At 42.3% G+C, this 20160-nt stretch overlaps 1 protein-coding gene across 2 annotated transcripts in view; it reads right to left on the bottom strand.

Moving 5' to 3' along the window:
- The window catches only part of LOC124254828 (cholinesterase-like), a 95487-nt gene extending 81318 nt beyond the window's left edge, over positions 1 to 14169 (bottom strand). Inside the window, exon 1 of one of the 2 annotated variants that reach the window (XM_046688675.1) lies at positions 13660 to 14169. The gene's annotated coding sequence lies outside the window, so the exon portion shown is untranslated. Of the gene's footprint in view, positions 1 to 12977; positions 13099 to 13659 lie in introns of those variants that run through there. The other variant, XM_046688674.1, reaches the window with a different exon arrangement.
- Between the last annotated feature and the right edge of the window lie 5991 nt (positions 14170 to 20160).

Here is a 20160-nt window from a genome sequence, read left to right as displayed (position 1 = left end):
ACACACAATCTCTTGTATGAACATTTCCCAAATGCATGTTCTGTAGACACACAATATGTATGAACATTTCCCAACGCATCTATGTAGATACACAATAATAATCTTTTGTATGAATATTTCCACAACTGCATGCATTTCTATGTAGATACGTCAAGTACACACAATCACTTGTATGAACATTTCCCAACTGCATGTTCTATGTAGATACGTCAAGTAGAATGAACATTTCCCAACTGCATGTTCTATGTAGATACGTCTAGTAGACACAATCACTTGTATGAACATTTCCCAACTGCATGTTCTATGTAGATACGTCTAGTACACACAATCCTTTTGTATGAATATTTCCCAACTGCATGTTCTATGTAGATACGTCTAGTACACACAATCCTTTTGTATGAACATTTCCCAAATGCATGTTCTATGTAGCTACGTCTAGTACACACAATCCGTTTGTATGAATATTTCCCAAATGCATGTTCTATGTAGATACGTCTAGTAGACACGATCCGTTTGTATGAATATTTCCCAAATGCATGTTCTATGTAGATACGTCAAATACACAAAATCCTGTGTATGAACATTTCCCAACTGCATGTTCTATGTAGATACGTCTAGTACACACAATCTCTTGTATGAACATTTCCCAAATGCATGTTGTATGTAGATACGTCAAGTACACACAATCACTTGTATGAACATTTCCCAACTGCATGTTCTATGTAGATACGTCTAGTACACACAATCCTTTTGTATGAATATTTCCCAACTGCATGTTCTATGTAGATACGTCTAGTACACACAATCCTTTTGTATGAACATTTCCCAACTGCATGTTCTATGTAGATACGTCAAGTACACACAATCACTTGTATGAACATTTCCCAACTGCATGTTCTATGTAGATACGTCTAGTAGACACAATCACTTGTATGAACATTTCCCAACTGCATGTTCTATGTAGATACGTCTAGTACACACAATCCTTTTGTATGAATATTTCCCAACTGCATGTTCTATGTAGATACGTCTAGTACACACAATCCTTTTGTATGAACATTTCCCAAATGCATGTTCTATGTAGATACGTCTAGTACACACAATCTCTTGTATGAATATTTCCCAACTGCATGTTCTATGTAGATACGTCTAGTAGACACGATCCGTTTGTATGAATATTTCCCAAATGCATGTTCTATGTAGATACGTCAAATACACAAAATCCTGTGTATGAACATTTCCCAACTGCATGTTCTATGTAGATACGTCTAGTACACACAATCTCTTGTATGAACATTTCCCAAATGCATGTTGTATGTAGATACGTCAAGTACACACAATCACTTGTATGAACATTTCCCAACTGCATGTTCTATGTAGATACGTCTAGTACACACGATCACTTGTATGAACATTTCCCAACTGCATGTTCTATGTAGATACGTCTAGTACACACAATCTCTTGTATGAACATTTCCCAACTGCATGTTCTATGTAGATACGTCAAGTACACACAATCCTTTTGTATGATCATTTCCCAACTGCATGTTCTATGTAGATACGTCAAGTACACACAATCACTTGTATGAACATTTCCCAAATGCATGTTCTATGTAGATACGTCTAGTACACACAATCTCTTGTATGAACATTTCCCAAATGCATGTTCTATGTAGATACGTCTAGTAGACACAATCACTTGTATGAACATTTCCCAACTGCATGTTCTATGTAGATACGACTAGTAGACACAATCACTTGTATGAACATTTCCCAACTGCATGTTCTATGTAGATACGTCAAGTACACACAATCACTTGTATGAACATTTCCCAGACCTTGGTACCGGACACATGTGGTTTTGCATACGACCTTTCCATAGTAACCCACAACCGACTGTAAAATAACAACGACCGCTAGAGGTGCAGCAATTGACACCAGCCTGGCGAACACCGGTTCGATGATAGAGACAGGTCAATACCGCCAATGAAGTCTCATAACAGTTTAGCTTTTGAAGTTAGTGAGATTAGTTTCACTCCGCACTCAGCAATATTCCAGCTATAGCAGCTATCTACTGTATATAATCTGGACCAGACAATCCAGTGATCAACTGCACGAGCCTCGACCTACGCAATTGGGGTAAGATGACATGTGTCAACCAAGTCAACCGAGCCTGACCACCCGATCCTGTTAGTTACTTTAGCTATTCGAGACGTCAACCCAGGTTACCGGGTAAACGAAATCAGCCTCTTGAAAAGGAGACCATATAATAGATCTATTGGCAACAATAGGCCATATCACCTGGCTACTGAGGAGAGAATGAAGACATATTCCTCGATGATCGGATCCTGCAAAGGGATGACCTGGGCTCGATCCGGGTATGTCATAATTCTTCGTAATAAGAAAAGCATATCTCCGTGATACAAGTAGTTCATGATTAGTGTACAGTGGCCCTTCCTACACATACGGCTGAGACTGTTGGCGACAGTATGTGGGTCTAGTTGATGAATAGGGGAAAGTACGCTGGGTTTTCGTGTAATGCTGGAGAAGGCGGAAGGTCAAAGTGGCGGAAAGGAAATGAGGTACCTCTCTCTAAAATGTAGGATGTAAGGTGCCTCAAGAATGAAACATTGCACAATGTGGTAAGTCAAGCCGCCTGTATAGAAATGAGATTCGTCACATTGACATTAAGGAAATGAGATTCGCCATTAAGGAATTGAGGCATCTCAACATAACACGTGAAAGTGAGGAACGTCACGATAACACATGTGCAGTGTGATAGGTAAAAACAAGGTACGTCAGGATGAGATACAAAGAGTGAGGTACATTAATAAAACACGAACAAAATGAGGACTGTTCACAATGAAAAGATGAACGTCCCGGTGACGTATGAATTGACGTACGTCAAAGATAACAGATTTTTTATTTGACATGTGAAATGCAAGGATTTGGTTGGTGTGTTGTTTGAGTGAGTGAGTGAGTGAGTTTAGTTTTACGCCGCACCCATCAGTATTCCAGCTATATATGGCGGCGGTCTGTAAATAATTGAGACTGGACAAGACGATCCAGTGATCAACAGCAAGAGCATCGATCTGCGCAATTCGGAAACGATAACATGTGGCAACAAAAAAATCAAGTACTTCATAATTACGTGTACGAAATGATGAGCGTTACGGAAATGTGTAGTCAGTGTCAAGTACAAAGTGAGGGATCTCAGATTTACATGAATGAAATCAGGTAAGTCAAGTCGTCATTGAGAGACCTCAGATTTACATTAATGAAATGTCAAGCTCACATTTGTGAATGCGAAACGAGGTACGTCATGAAGACGTGTAACAAGAGAATACTGCAACAAAGTGCGCGGGACATGGCACAAGTAATTAAATATCTTTGTCCGAGACGCTCGTGAAGACGGCTTGTTGCCCTTGGAAAATGCTGATCATCAATTTTCACATCACCCTTCCGTTATAACCACAGTCCCAGCCGTCCCAAACCCCACCCTGTCGTGTCCCTTCCACTCGCGCCAGACTCTGATACTGGGGCTGATCGCCAACTTTCCATATCACCCGTCCCATCCTTCTGTTTAACGCCACAGTCCCGTTCCACCTTTCCAAGCCCCACCCTGTCTAGTCCCCTCCACTCGCGCCACACTCTGATACTGGGGCTGATCGCCAACTTTCCATATCACCCGTCCCATCCTTCTGTTTAACGCCACAGTCCCGTTCCACCTTTCCAAGCCCCACCCTGTCTTGTCCCTGCCACTCGCGCCAGACTCTGATACTGGGGCTGATCGCCAACTTTCCATATCACCCGTCCCATCCTTCTGTTTAACGCCACAGTCCCGTTCCACCCTTCCAAGCCCCATCATCCCCTGCCCCACCCTCTCTCGTCCCCTCCACTGGAGCCACGCTCTGATCCTGGGGCACTCCCTTCACCTCTAGCCGGTTTCTCGCCCATGAAAGTATTCAATCATATTCCAAGAAGACAGCGCATTATTAACCCGTCCAGTTTCTAAGGAAATGCATATAAAAATGATAAATTTATTTCAATCATTGTCTGTGAAGATCCTCGCCTTTCCCAGAAACGTCTTGTTACCTAGGTTACCGGCGTATTGTACATTCAAAGTGACAAGACCTGATGCCTAAAACACCACCGAGCTATCAAGTCGTCATGGTGAGCAGTCTCAACTACAGTCATACTTCAAATAAATGTCCACTTTGATGAAAAAGTGAAATTTTCGCTTGACGTGTGTCGACAGCCTAATCATTAACAATGAATTGCGAGGTTTAACAAGTACTCATCCCTCCTCGTGCTACAACACAGACGCGTATCTTCAGAAAGATTAAACGTTCGGGTCGAATTCGATATGTTTGTTAAGTACTATCGATGAAGGGCGTCAGTGTACGTTTCGGCAAGGGAAAGAACAGTATGACCGATACGGCCCTATCTACGGGAGCGGCATTGATGAGTGCTGAATTTCCCTGGGTCCGAATCGAATGATTAAGCCTGGTTTTACATCCGTTGGTCAACAGTCTAGTAATATCAATGGGTGGAAGGGGTGGAGATAGGATTGGCTGCTCTGGGCTCTGGGGCTAGGTATGGGGGATGTACAGTCCACATTTCTCGGTTGAAGTACAGTGATACTTATGCTCACGATCTACGCTAAAACAAAATACACAAGGCAGCACGTTTCTGCAAGAACCAGCCTTTAAACGTTTGCGACCACGGCATCAAGTATCGCCACTCCAAGGTTAAAGCGTTCGCTCGTCACTCCGGAGGCCCGGTTTCGATTCCTCACACAATGTTTGAAGCTCATTTCTGGCGGTCTCTTGCTGGAATATTGCTAAAACCATACTCACTCACTCACCCCACTCCAAGAGAACACTCATGCTTACATGGAATCAACGAACGGGTCCTCGTGGTTTGGTAGACTGTCAGTTTTACCTGAAGCCATGGCGATGCATACTACATATGATGCTCCTTGAGGGAAGCAGAGTACAGGAGAAGAAGAGCGAATCAACACATGGAAGAACTCCTGTCCCCACAAAATGTTCCTATACTATATGATATGATTATGCATGATTGACATCTTTTAGAGTTGAGAACATTCAAAAGAATGAACAAGGTGTGCAAAAGGTTCAGGCACGCTGGATTCCAAGGCTTCTGACTTCTAACAATTGATCGATTTATAAACAGTGTTCTTGAAACTCATTAAGAGGCTCAACATAATTCAAAGCCAAAACAGCCAACATCTCCTCCGGAAAAGGAAATGTCTGTTCCATAAGCTGAAAATGTAATTGCTTCGATGTTGTGTGGCTCCGAAGGAATTCTACTGGTGGACCACCTCCCGAATTGACGACTCATCAATGGGCAATACTGATGGTTAATCTGCTGTGTAGGAATATCAATTGATTGCAGTTTTACGCCCCTTGAATATTCCAGCAATATCACCGACGTGAACAACATCCTACCCATGGGGGGAATCGAACCCGGGTCTTTGACATGATGAGGGAACGCTTCAACCACTAGGCTACCCCACCATCCGTATAATACCAAGACTATACGTCATAGGGAGACTGACGACAGTACGCTGTTCTACCGGGGTAAGGCAACGATACATAAGTTGGTTCTGGCCCTGGGATTAAGGCTGCATTAAGGCTGCAATACACAACTATGGACTTGACCTCATTGATCATCTTCTGTTCTCACCAGGCTTGGTTATGCCATATTTCCACATCTTCCTAAACTTGGAGCAAAAACTGTCTGACAAGTATTACGCAAATGATAACGTCATTTCTGACTCGGAGGGCTTTTTAGACCACCAGACGCCAGCCTTCGACGCCAGTTCGATCAAAGACCGTTTCCATGAAGCACCTCGAGCGTGTATGCACCTCGAAGGCTCATAACTATTCAGGCACCCCTGTATGTCTGGGTAACTGACAAAATAGTGGTTTATACGTTACCATCAGACATCACAGTATAACTGTGTTATGTAAAAGTAGAAGTGAGGTTTAATATCTGTGTAAACTGATGATCTTGGATGATGCAGAACATACTATAAAGCTAACTATAAAAAGGACTTAACAATCACTTAACCGAGTTATTGGCAAGTTTCGTGTCACTGCTCACAGTTCAGTAGGCCGCAGAAGGACGTGTCACTGCTCACAGTTCAGTAGGCCGCCGAAGGACTCGTCTATTTCTGGAATGTTTGTTCTTAGTCGTCAGTTTCCGGCATTGGTTCATTTCGATTTCTGGTTGGGGAGATTATTTTCTTCTCTTAATTTGGGATCGGTTATGAACATATCGCTGATCGATCGGCTGTTGACAGCAAAGGAAAGAGCAAAGTACTACTCTCTGTATATGTGCTGGGCACGGTCGCGGGCCTTGGTATAACCTGTGCTAACAGTATCAAGCTAATAAATTAGAAAGAATCTAGGACGAGATCAAGGGCCTTGTTAAATGGGATGTTCGCAGGCTGATAAATACGAATAATGTAGAACGAGATCACGGGCCTTGTTACTTGAGATATGTTCACAACATCAGACCCATAAATACGACTGGATGAAAGACGAGATCACGGGTCTTGTTATATGAGATATGTAACACATCAGACCCATCAATACGACTAGATGAAAGACGAGATCACGGGTCTTGTTATATGAGATATGTTCACAACATCAGACCCATCAATACGACTGGATGAAAGACGAGATCACGGGCCTTGTTATATGAGATATGTTCACAACATCAGACCCATAAATACGACTGGATGAAAGACGAGATCGCGGGCCTTGTTATATGAGATATGTTCACAACATCAAACCCATAAATACGACTGGATGAAAGACGAGATCGCGGGCATTGTTATATGAGATATGTTCACAACATCAAACCCATCAATACGACTGGATGAAAGACGAGATCACGGGTCTTGTTATATGAGATATGTTCACAACATCAGACCCATCAATACGACTGGATGAAAGACGAGATCACGGGCCTTGTTATATGAGATATGTTTACAACATCAGACCCATCAATACGACTGGATGAAAGACGAGATCACGGGCCTTGTTACTTGAGATTTGTTCACAACATCACACCCATCAATACGACTAGATGAAAGACGAGATCACGGGCCTTGTTATTTGAGATATGTAACACATCAGACCCATCAATACGACTGGATGAAAGACGAGATCACGGGCCTTGTTATATGACATATGTAACACATCAGACCCATAAATACGACTAGATGAAAGACGAGATCACGGGCCTTGTTATATGAGATATGTAACACATCAGGCCTATCAATACGACTGGATGAAAGACGAGATCACGGGCCTTGTTATATGACATATGTAACACATCAGACCCATCAATACGACTAGATGAAAGACGAGATCACGGGCCTTGTTATTTGAGATATGTAACACATCAGACCCATCAACACGGCTAGATGAAAGACGAGATCACGGGCCTTGTTATATGAGATATGTAACACATCAGACCCATCAACACGACTAGATGAAAGACGAGATTACGGGCCTTGTTATATGAGATATGTAACACATCAGACCCATCAATACGACTAGATGAAAGACGAGATCACGGGCCTTGTTATATGAGATATGTAACACATCAGACCCATCAATACGACTAGATGAAAGACGAGATCACGGGCCATGTTATATGAGATATATGTAACACATCAGACCCATCAACACGACTACATGAAAGACGAGATCACGGGCCTTGTTACTTGAGATATGTTCACAACATCAGACCCATAAATACGACTGGATGAAAGACGAGATCACGGGCCTTGTTATATGACATATGTAACACATCAGGTCCATCAATACAACTGGATGAAAGACGAGATCACGGGCCTTGTTATTTGAGATATGTTCACAACATCACACCCATCAATACGACTAGATGAAAGACGAGATCACGGGCCTTGTTATATGACATATGTAACACATCAGGTCCATCAATTCGACTGGATGAAAGACGAGATCACGGGCCTTGTTATTTGAGATATGTAACACATCAGACCCATCAATACGACTAGATGAAAGACGAGATCACGGGCCTTGTTATATGACATATGTAACACATCAGACCCATCAATACGACTGGATGAAAGACGAGATCACGGGCCTTGTTATATGAGATATGTAACACACCAAGTCCATCAATACGACTAGATGAAAGACGAGATCACGGGCCTTGTTATATGAGATATGTTCACAACATCAAACCCATAAATACGACTGGATGAAAGACGAGATCACGGGCATTGTTATATGAGATATGTTCACAACATCAAACCCATAAATACGACTGGATGAAAGACGAGATCACGGGTCTTGTTATATGACATATGTAACACATCAGACCAATCAATACAACTGGATGAAAGACGAGATCACGGGCCTTGTTATATGACATATGTAACACATCAGACCCGTCAATACGACTGGATGAAAGACGAGATCACGGGCCTTGTTATTTGAGATATGTAACACATCAGGCCCATCAATACGACTAGATGAAAGACGAGATCACGGGCCTTGTTTTTGAGATATGTAACACATCAGGCCCATCAATACGACTAGATGAAAGACGAGATGACGGGCCTTGCTATTTGAGATATGTAACACATCAGACCCATCAACACGACTAGATGTAAGATGAGATCACGGGCCTTGTTATATGACATATGTAACACATCAGACCCATAAATACGACTAGATGAAAGACGAGATGACTGGCCTTGCTATTTGAGATATGTAACACATCAGACCCATCAACACGACCAGATGAAATACGAGATCACGGGCCTTGTTATAGGAGATATGTAACACATCAGACCCATCAATACGACTAGATGAAAGACGAGATCACGGGCCTTCTTATATGACATATGTAACACATCAGGTCCATCAATACGACTGGATGAAAGACGAGATCACGGGCCTTATTATATGACATATGTAACACATCAAACCCATAAATACGACTGGATGAAAGACGAGATCACGGGCCTTGTTATAGGAGATATGTAACACATCAGACCCATAAATACGACTGAATGAAATACGAGATCACGGGCCTTGTTATAGGAGATATGTAACACATCAGACCCATAAATACGACTAGATGAAAGACGAGATCACGGGCCTTGTTATAGGAGATATGTAAAACATCAGACCCATAAATACGACTGAATGAAATACGAGATCACGGGCCTTGTTATAGGAGATATGTAACACATCAGACCCATAAATACGACTGGATGAAATACGAGATCACGGGCCTTGTTATAACCAGATTTTCGCTGATCAGGTCGATGTAAAAGCGATTGTGGAACAAGAACATAGACCTCGATACAACCAGACGTTCGTCTCATCAAGAGATAGATGAGGATGAATCAACTCGGCTCTGCAACAATATGAGTGAATATGATTTTACGCCGATTTTAACGATATTCAACACAAATTCCACATTATACCAGTTTGGGTAATTCAGCTCGTCAATTCGGAGCATCAGACTACTTTACTGCCCATGTTACCACTAAGTGAACCAAGGACGAGAGCATACTTCAGGTCTTTATTGGCAGATATAGAACAAGAACAAACACTTCTTGTATATGTATGTATATGTATATATTTCCCACATCTGCGACTAGGTTGATTATGCAGCGGAGGTAGGACAGCTCCGTCAAGGATAAGAGCTTCGATCAAATCGGAAACTACATTCTACAACTCATCCTGTTTCAGGCAATGCCAGATGTACTAGTCCCAAGACAACTACCATGTTGTTCACCAACATATGTGTCTCTTTCCCTTTCTGACCGTACATACATGTGTACATTTCTATCGCTACCCTGATGCAAATACATGAATACGCGTGTGTCCAAATGTAATACGTTTTATTATAGTATTACAGTTATCTGCATTTGTGTGTGTGTGTGTGTGTGTGTGTGTGTGTGTGTGTGTGTGCGCGCATGCGTGTGCATCCGTCCACATGAATCACTGCCGGACTCTTTATATGTTTCTGATCAACTCAATGTCAATATGACTCTATTAGCGTTAGTCGGTACCAAATACGACCTTTGTCTAAACTGACGATGACAGGCTACCTGTACCTCGCACCAGTTCAGAAAGTGTAACAGTACCAAACAAGTACACGTTCTGCTTATAGTGACTTGTAACAGGCCAATAACGACAAACAGAGGAAAAACTGCATAGTGGCCTGTAACAGACCAATAACGACAAACAGAGGAATAACTGCATAGTGGCCTGTAACAGACCAATAACGACAAACAGAGGAATAACTGCATAGTGGCCTGTAACAGACCAATAACGACAAACAGAGGAAAAACTGCATAGTGGCCTGTAACAGACCAATAACGACAAACAGAGGAATAACTGCAATAATGACTTGTAACAGACGAATAACGACAAACAGAGGAAAAACTGCATAGTGGCCTGTAACAGACCAATAACGACAAACAGAGGAATAACTGCATAGTGGCCTGTAACAGACCAATAACGACAAACAGAGGAATAACTGCAATAATGACTTGTAACAGACCAATAACGACAGAAGAATAACTGCAATAGTAACCTGTAACAGACCAATAACGACAAACAGAGGAAAAACTGCATAGTGGCCTGTAACAGACCAATAACGACAAACAGAGGAATAACTGCAATAATGACTTGTAACAGACCAATAACGACAGAAGAATAACTGCAATAGTAACCTGTAACAGACCAATAACGACAAACAGAGGAAAAACTGCATAGTGGCCTGTAACAGACCAATAACGACAAACAGAGGAATAACTGCAATAATGACTTGTAACAGACCAATAACGACAGAAGAATAACTGCAATAGTAACCTGTAACAGACCAATAACGACAAACAGAGGAAAAACTGCATAGTGGCCTGTAACAGACCAATAACGACAAACAGAGGAATAACTGCAATAATGACTTGTAACAGACCAATAACGACAGAAGAATAACTGCAATAGTAACCTGTAACAGACCAATAACGACAAACAGAGGAAAAACTGCATAGTGGCCTGTAACAGACCAATAACGACAAACAGAGGAATAACTGCAATAATGACTTGTAACAGACCAATAACGACAGAAGAATAACTGCAATAGTAACCTGTAACAGACCAATAACGACAAACAGAGGAAAAACTGCATAGTGGCCTGTAACAGACCAATAACGACAAACAGAGGAATAACTGCAATAATGACTTGTAACAGACCAATAACGACAGAAGAATAACTGCAATAGTAACCTGTAACAGACCAATAACGACAAACAGAGGAAAAACTGCATAGTGGCCTGTAACAGACCAATAACGACAAACAGAGGAATAACTGCAATAATGACTTGTAACAGACCAATAACGACAGAAGAATAACTGCAATAGTAACCTGTAACAGACCAATAACGACAAACAGAGGAAAAACTGCATAGTGGCCTGTAACAGACCAATAACGACAAACAGAGGAATAACTGCAATAATGACTTGTAACAGACCAATAACGACAGAAGAATAATTGCAATAGTAACCTGTAACAAACCAATAACGACAAACAGAGGAATATCTGCAATAATGACATGTAACAGACAAATAACGACAAACAGAGGAATAACTGCAATAGTAACCTGTAACTGACCAATAACGACAAACAGAGGAATAACTGCAATAATGACCTGTAACAGACCAATAACGACAAACAGAGGAATAACTGCAATAATGACATGTAACAGACCAATAATGACAGAAGAATAACTGCAATAGTAACCTGTAACAGACAAATAACGGCAAACAGAGGAATCACTGCAATAGTAACCTGTAAGAGACCAATAACGACAAACAGAGGAATAACTGCAATAATGACCTGTAACAGACCAATAACGACAAACAGAGGAATAACTGCAATAGTGGCCTGTAACAGACCAATAACGACAAACAGAGGAATAACTGCAATAATGACTTGTAACAGACCAATAACGACAGAAGAATAATTGCAATAGTAACCTGTAAGAGACCAATAACGACAAACAGAGGAATATCTCCAATAATGACATGTAACAGACAAATAACGACAAACAGACGAATAACTGCAATAGTAACCTGTAAGATACCAATAACGACAAACAGAGGAATAACTGCAATAGTAACCTGTAACTGACCAATAACGACAAACAGAGGAATAACTGCAATAGTAACCTGTAACTGACCAATAACGACAAACAGAGGAATAACTGCAATAATGACATGTAACAGACCAATAACGACAAACAGAGGAATAACTGCAATAATGACATGTAACAGACCAATAATGACAGAAGAATAACTGCAATAGTAACCTGTAACAGAGAAATAACGACAAACAGAGGAATCACTGCAATAGTAACCTGTAAGAGACCAATAACGACAAACAGAGGAATAACTGCAATAATGACCTGTAACAGACCAATAACGACAAACAGAGGAATAACTGCAATAGTGGCCTGTAACAGACCAATAACGACAAACAGAGGAATAACTGCAATAATGACATGTAACAGACCAATAACGACAGAAGAATAACTGCAATAGTAACCTGTAACAGGCCAATAACGACAAACAGAGGAATAACTGCAATAGTGGCCTGTAACAGACCAATAACGACAAACAGAGGAATAACTGCAATAGTAACTTTCGACTGTCAATAAGTGTCCAACACGCCAGCACTGTGCATAGTGACCAGTGACAAGTTTGAAACAAAGCGGACCAATCGTATCTTTATAGAGCAGTAATCGCCGAATGGTGTAATTTCGGTAGTTCCTACCCCGTTTATCCAGACATCCGTTTAACCGAACATCCATGTTTCGGATGATCTTCAAAAGACTGACTACATTTAACCAGATGCATGCAACTGTGAATTACCTTGACTACAGTTGTCCTGGAAGTGTGTTCAATCGGACTACTTCAGTAGGAACGACAATATTCGCTTAACGTGGTGTCGCTGTATGTCGCTGTGGCTGAATACAACGATCAGTCCTGTCAGTGCGAGAGTTTAGGAGTACCAAGCTTACACCACCTGCATCTATTCTGATTGGGAGCCTGCATCTACCTATCGTATACAGGTACTTTAAATATACAGTCTGAAACCGGAGACAAAGGGTTACATTGCCAGTCAACCATCATCAACAGCTGTCGACATCACTTGTGACAGTATATATTATGGCAATAAATTTCATTAACCAGTCATGTGAAAGTAATAACTGCGTGTGTTTTTTATACTACCATGTTCAAACCCGGAGAACATAAAGCACATCTAATGATAGATATTTTAAAGGATAACTGGCTCCCAGATTATTGATAATCCAGATTATCTATGTACGTTGTGTTGATTTATAAAGCGTTCCTGTAGGATAAAAGTGCACCATGGTAAGTAATCATTGTAAAATCCCAAAGTCTAAGGTAGATAGTCGACTATGATACTTTTAGAGCTAAACCATTGAAGTAATAATATAACACTTCTTGATCGGTTCCTACCTTGAGGACAATGTGTCAGAGGGTTACAGGTAAATGTTTTTGAACATGCAGGTGAAACAAAACTACTTACGGGTTGACAGTTGTGTGACGGGCGCCCCCTGCAGAGCTGCTCTGTGGGTAATACGCGTTGCACACATCTGTTGCAGATAGGCCATCCACACACTGGGACACATAGTGACAGAGCTTCACACTAGTCTCGGGCTTCGGATGACGCGATTATCCCATTTGAAACAGATCCGTGTTGGTATGCCATGTGCTGCTGTCGCTCTAACTCGCCGTCCACGGCTCACACCGGCACTGCTCTACTGCCGAGTAGCTGGAGTAATTGTCGTAATTAAGAGTCACCAGAGTCGTTCCTCACTTCCGGTCATCGCCTGAGCTCTCAGTGTTTGATACATCACGTTCTCTGTGATGCGGGACTTTGATGAGTCTGCAACAGACGCACTGTACTCCCAGTTACTGTCCATAGCACCATGAAGAGAGCAGACAGCACATACGGGGGGTAATACCGGTCCATAACCCCAGTCGCCGCCCTCAGTGAATGAAGGCAGTTTGCGATCAGAGACGGTAGTTGGGGAGATCGATAGACTTACAGTCAGACCTCGCGGAGATCGTGCACGACCGCAGCACATACAGAAGGAATGGAGGAATCAGTTATGGATCAGAGGTATTCTGGAGCGGGACGGAACGTGATGAAGGGAGGTATGACAGACAGCCATGCGGACATATTGATGGAATGACGATATCACGATAAATACACACACGTTTTCAACTGAACAGTGCTGCGGACGGCCTGAAATGGATCGCACGAAGCAGATATAGAACTCTCCATCAAAGGAAACCGATTTCGATTAATAGTTTTCTGGGAGTGGGTACGATGTGTGTTTGGGTGTTGTGTTTGGAAGGGGTCTAAGGTTTTTGCATGTGGGCAGTCGGAATTATTAGCTGTTAGTTTTGAAGTCAGATGTCCGCAAGGAAAAAGAGCTACTGCTTTACAGATGCTCTCGGAATAAGACAGAATGTAGATAGTTGGAGTCAAATTTAAACTATTTTCTGTGTTACAACAGAACTTCAAGTCACTTATCAACAGTCACAGAAAGAGATCTGACAGGTGGGCCTATACCGGAAGAGTTGGGCAGACACATATGCACAATCCTGTAACGATACATTTGGAGATACAACACACATGCACTGACAAAGAGGACAGTCAATGGGGCACATGAATAGTCGGACAGATGCAAAAATACATTAACAGAAACGCGGAGACAGTCACTCAGACTAGAGAAGACGCTCAGAAACTGTTAGAGAGCACAGGGAGCTAAGCACAAACAGGCAGTCGGAAAGACATCAGGATAGAAGCGAAACAGAAAGAGAGAGAGTGAGTTTTACGCCGCCTTTAGCACTATTCCAGCAATATTATGACGGGAACAGGAAGAGAGGAACAGTAAGTCGTACAAAGAGACGTCGTCGAGAGAGATACATTTTAAGAAAGACAGACTGGTAGTGAGACATACACGAACTGACAGTCTGACATACACAGATCGACAGTGAGACAGACACAGACTGACAGTCAGACAGACACAGACTGAAAGTCAGACAGACACAGACTGACAGTCAGACAGACACGGACCGACAGTGAGACATACACAGATTGACAGTCAGACAGACACATACTGACAGTGAGACATACACAGATTGACAGTGAGGCAGACACAGATTGACAGTGAGACAGACACAGACTGAAAGTCAGACAGACATAGACTGACAGTCAGACAGACACATACTGACAGTCAGACAGACACAGACTGACAGTCAGACAAACTCAGATTGACCGTCAGACAGACACAGACTGACAGACATACACAGATTGACAGTCAGTCATATACCACACGCTGAAGGACAGAACGGGAAGGGGAGATAATTCAAAAGAACACGCTAATATACAATCAGATCAACTTGGATGGTATGGTGTTGTATGACGTCAGACCAGAGAAAGGAACGGTAGCTGCCTGTTTTCTTCCAATGGCTGATCTGAAGCCTAGTCGGATTCTACTGTAATGCAATCTCGTGGACCGAGACGATATTGACGTAACATTTCGTGATGAGAAGCACTTCTGGACGAATCAGAAAAAAATGGTTTTAAACATCCCATTTTCCGTCTATTTTAGACGCTGTTCTTTCGTGACTTGGACAATTTGTGTGCTCAGCATGGACATTTAAATGTTCGATAGCGGAATCTGAAGGTAATTACTAAATTGCGTGAGTGTGCCCATCCGGCTGCTGAAACAGGCAGATTGTGTTGAGAACCCGCGGGAGCAGGGGCTGCCCTTGCACGTTGATGCTGGACCGGGGGTATGACCCTTGTATTAATGAGAACAACAGATCGGGGCTTCTTGATAAACTTACATGGAAACCAGCAAGGAACATGTACTCATAAACACAGGCATGCGCATACATGTATTCGCACACACAGACGCATAATGTATATCCATACATTTAAACATGTGTTTGCTTAAATGCATGCTACATGCACGTGCACATGCATAGGCACAAATGCATAGCATATACGCAAACATGCAGAATGAATAGTTCTGAGTGAATACACAGCTATCTTAAATTGCTCGAATGTTCGGGAATGAGAAATCATTCCGATACTTATGCATGTGTTAGAGCGATTCTAAACGTCGACAACCCGTGAAGGTCCAGGTTAGAATGAGCCTTCAGTAACCCAAGCTTGTAAGAGGCGACTAATGGGATCGGGTGGTCAGGCTCGCTGACTTGGTTGACACAGGTCATCGGTTCCCAATTGCGTAGGTCGATGCTCATGCTGTTGATCACTGGATTGTCAGGTCCAGACTCGATTATTTACAGACCGCCGCCATATACCTGGAATATTGCTGAGTGAGGCGTAATTAAAATCACTCACTCACTCTAAACGCCGACTGGTGAATAGGAACATAGCAAGGCTTTACCGCCATCCCTTACTCCAAGCAGATCTAGTATTCTGTTGTAACTATACAGGTGTACCCGCATGTCTATGTCGTAAAACAGAAATTTAAATATTTAACTCAAATGCGATATCTCTCTTCGGGAATATCTAAACACACACCAAGAGTGAACGTGTGAGTGAGTTTATACCACTTTGGGCAATATTCCACCAATATCACGGCGGGGAACACCAAACCCGGATCTTTGGTGTGACGAGCGAATACTTTAACCACTATGCTAGTCACCGTCCTCGCACCAAAAGAGTCCCGTCAGGTATGACCTGAGCGAATACAAATGCAGTATGTTTGCCAACAGTTCTCAAGCCAATCAGCTGTCTACTTTCAGAAACTACCAGACTTGTGACTCTACCGCCTCGATTCGGAAATGTCTATCCTAAGGACGAAAAAAAGAGACACAGAATTAGAAACACGACAGAACGAAAATATACCGAGTGATGGCGCTCAGAAACGACAGGATGAAAATATAAGAGGACGGCATTAATTAGTCACATTTGGAACTCCTCGATTATTGTCGTTTTCGACACAGCTTTATCAGATATGCCTGAAAGAATAGTTTGCTCATCATTACCCAGAATTTTAAAAGCCTCTTCGCGGACAAGCTGATGAGGCCTCCCATTCAGGTGACCTCTGATCTTCGTGCAACCATATTTTCAGAGTACAATGATCTAATCAAGAGTAGATAATAACACAGTCAAATGCATTTGTGCCGAAGCTGAATGAACCTAGGTAAATACTGTGAGATCTCCGAACTTCGACAACCGTATAATGTGGACTAAGGAAGACGCAAGGATCAAGCCTCTATTTCGAGACAACCGTAAAATGTTGACTAAGGAAGATGCAAGGATCAAGCCTCTATTTCGAGACAACCGTAATTTTGGCACATTGAGGTTCGTCACAGCGTTGATTGACTGTATACATGCAATTCCCACACGCGTATGTTCTCCTTAAACAGGCTGAGCAGCCTAGATGTCGACGAAGGGTTCCCAATTCGCGCAGTGGAGCTGTAAAGACAGTGCGGTCTTTAGAGTAGACTAACGCTTAGTCTCTGAATATATATAATTTTGATTGTAACAAACAAACCCATTTTAATTGAAAAGGAGCCCCAGGCCAGGGAGACCAGAGATTCAGAACCTGAAGAAATCTAGGCTTGCTTCATTTAGGGCGCTAGCATTGCAGAAGGGGCTAGGCAGTAGGGAAAATAGTGTGGTTCAGGATCTTTGAGACAGACTATCTTTAGAGTTCCACTACGCGAACATTAGAAACCCTTCGTAGTGGACAAAGCGTTTATCCCAAGGGAGAAGGTCGACGGTTCAGTACCTGGTGACGTCATTGTGACGTGAAATGATGGTACTTGATGATAACCTGCCTGGCACCTGGTTCCAGAGGATTACACAAGAACAGGTAGGCTTCGAATCAGTAAACTGATTAATATTACAACTGTTAGTAGGCCAAGCTGAACATCTGCAATAGTCCGGACTACTAAACGCAGGCAGATAGACAAGATAAATTCTCAGACGCATCGACGCAAACGCTGACACACGTGCGGTGCTGCTGGACGTTATATGTGCGGCATAAAGCAATATTATCTTACCCGGAAATCATCATTTTCTCTCTGTATTGACTTCTCTATGTGTTACAAACATCTCTGTACAAAGACGTATGAATACCTAACAGTGATACGATAAACTTGTTGGAATGTTGTACCTATTATCAGACTGGACATTCCAACAAATACCCCAGGTACACTCTGCCAGAGCCGTAACATTCTTAAGTCGTTTTCTTTACCGTGTGTCTTTTGTAATCACGAAATAAGACCTCCATCTGATTGTACAAAGACATTATGACAGGAAACACGGCATCCTCATCCTACTTTTATTTGTTTATGAGCACAAGAGATGATTATCTATCTCGTGCATGTTTTTTCTTCGCGAACTTCATATGTAACAACTGCTGTTTTCACTGTTGTACCATTTTTCAATAGTTACAAAAATCATGGATTTCGGTTGAGACAAATCTGGTGTATAACAGGTCACAGTCTTATTGCAGAACAACGATTACGACGATGTTGACAAATAAAACAAAACAAAACGACAGTCTGCGAACAATGCGCGAATAACAGCAGCATACCATCAACGCATGAATTAGAAGTAATACGGTTTGAGGTATGTAGAGTGGTGCGACTCCAATAAGCATACCGCATTGTGTGTGATGTAGGTGCTATAAAAACAACAGAAGTGCCATCACCGCTTTTAGATAGACAATGGTTATGCATGCTCTCGCCAAATATGAATTCCATGCATTCTGTATAACGGCAGATTCCTGACAAACAGACCTCGCAAACCCTTCATCAGAGAATTGCTCCTACGTCATTCTAAATATGTCCAGTAGCGTTTCATTAGGTAAGTAGACGGGCCATAACTGAGTGATTAGACAAGACTATATATGGGTCAAGCGACCAATCTTGTGATTACATATGTAAGAAATCACTTGTGCCACGACAAGCGCTGATTCAAGTTCTAGATGCGTTCAGTGATGTTATGTCTTATTTATTTATCACCGAGGAAACATTTTAAATGTACGCCCATTTGTCTTTATGCACGCTCAATACAAACGTTGTACACACACCCTTCATCCCCGCATCTCCACACACACATACACACATCGAACTAGGAATTGATCTTCAGCGGACCATGCTTCCGGTTGATTGGGTTGATGCAGGTCATTGTCTCCAAATTGCATTGACTGATGGCCATGGTGCCACTCTCTGGATTGTCAGGTCCACGTTATCTACATATTACGGCCATATACAGCTGTAATGATACTGAGTGCGGCGTTATGCAACAAAAAGAGTGAGTAAGTGAGTGAGTTTAGTTTTACGCCGCACTCAGCAATATTCCTGCTATATGGCGGCGGTCTGTAAATAATCGAGTCTGGACCAGGCAATCCAGTGATCAACAGCATGAGTATCGATCTACGCAACTGGGAACCGATGACATGTGTCAACCAAGTCAGCGAGCCTGACCACCCGATCCCATTAGTCGCCTCTTATGACAAGCATGGGTTACTGAAGGCCAGTATTCTAACCTGGACCTTCACACAACTAGACAAACACACACACACACACACACACACACACACACACACACACACAAACCACACACACACGAGTGCGCGCACGTTCGCACGAACACGATCATTCACCTAGTCTCACACAGTCACACTCAATCACTCACTAACTCTATCGCTGAGCCAAACACACACACGCTCATTTACTCACTAACACACACAGCCGCTATGAACCACTAAGTCACACACTCGCTCACACGCACACATTTATTAACACACACTCTCACAGCCACCACGAACCACTATCTCTCACGGACTGACTGTCAATTACACAAACGTACAAACACGATAACCATCACACACACACACCGTCACATATACAATCACAAACACACACTCACACACATGCATCATCGTGTACTCACACCCACCAAATCACACACTCATGCACATACACCGTCACGTATACAAACACACACACACACACATGTATCATC

This window comes from Haliotis rubra, unplaced genomic scaffold (assembly GCF_003918875.1).
Source record: "Haliotis rubra isolate DU_JTF1 unplaced genomic scaffold, ASM391887v1 Scf584, whole genome shotgun sequence".
NCBI lineage: Eukaryota > Metazoa > Mollusca > Gastropoda > Lepetellida > Haliotidae > Haliotis > Haliotis rubra.
The sequence above is the reverse complement of the archived record's forward strand: the minus strand, read 5'-3'. Positions and strand labels throughout refer to the sequence as shown.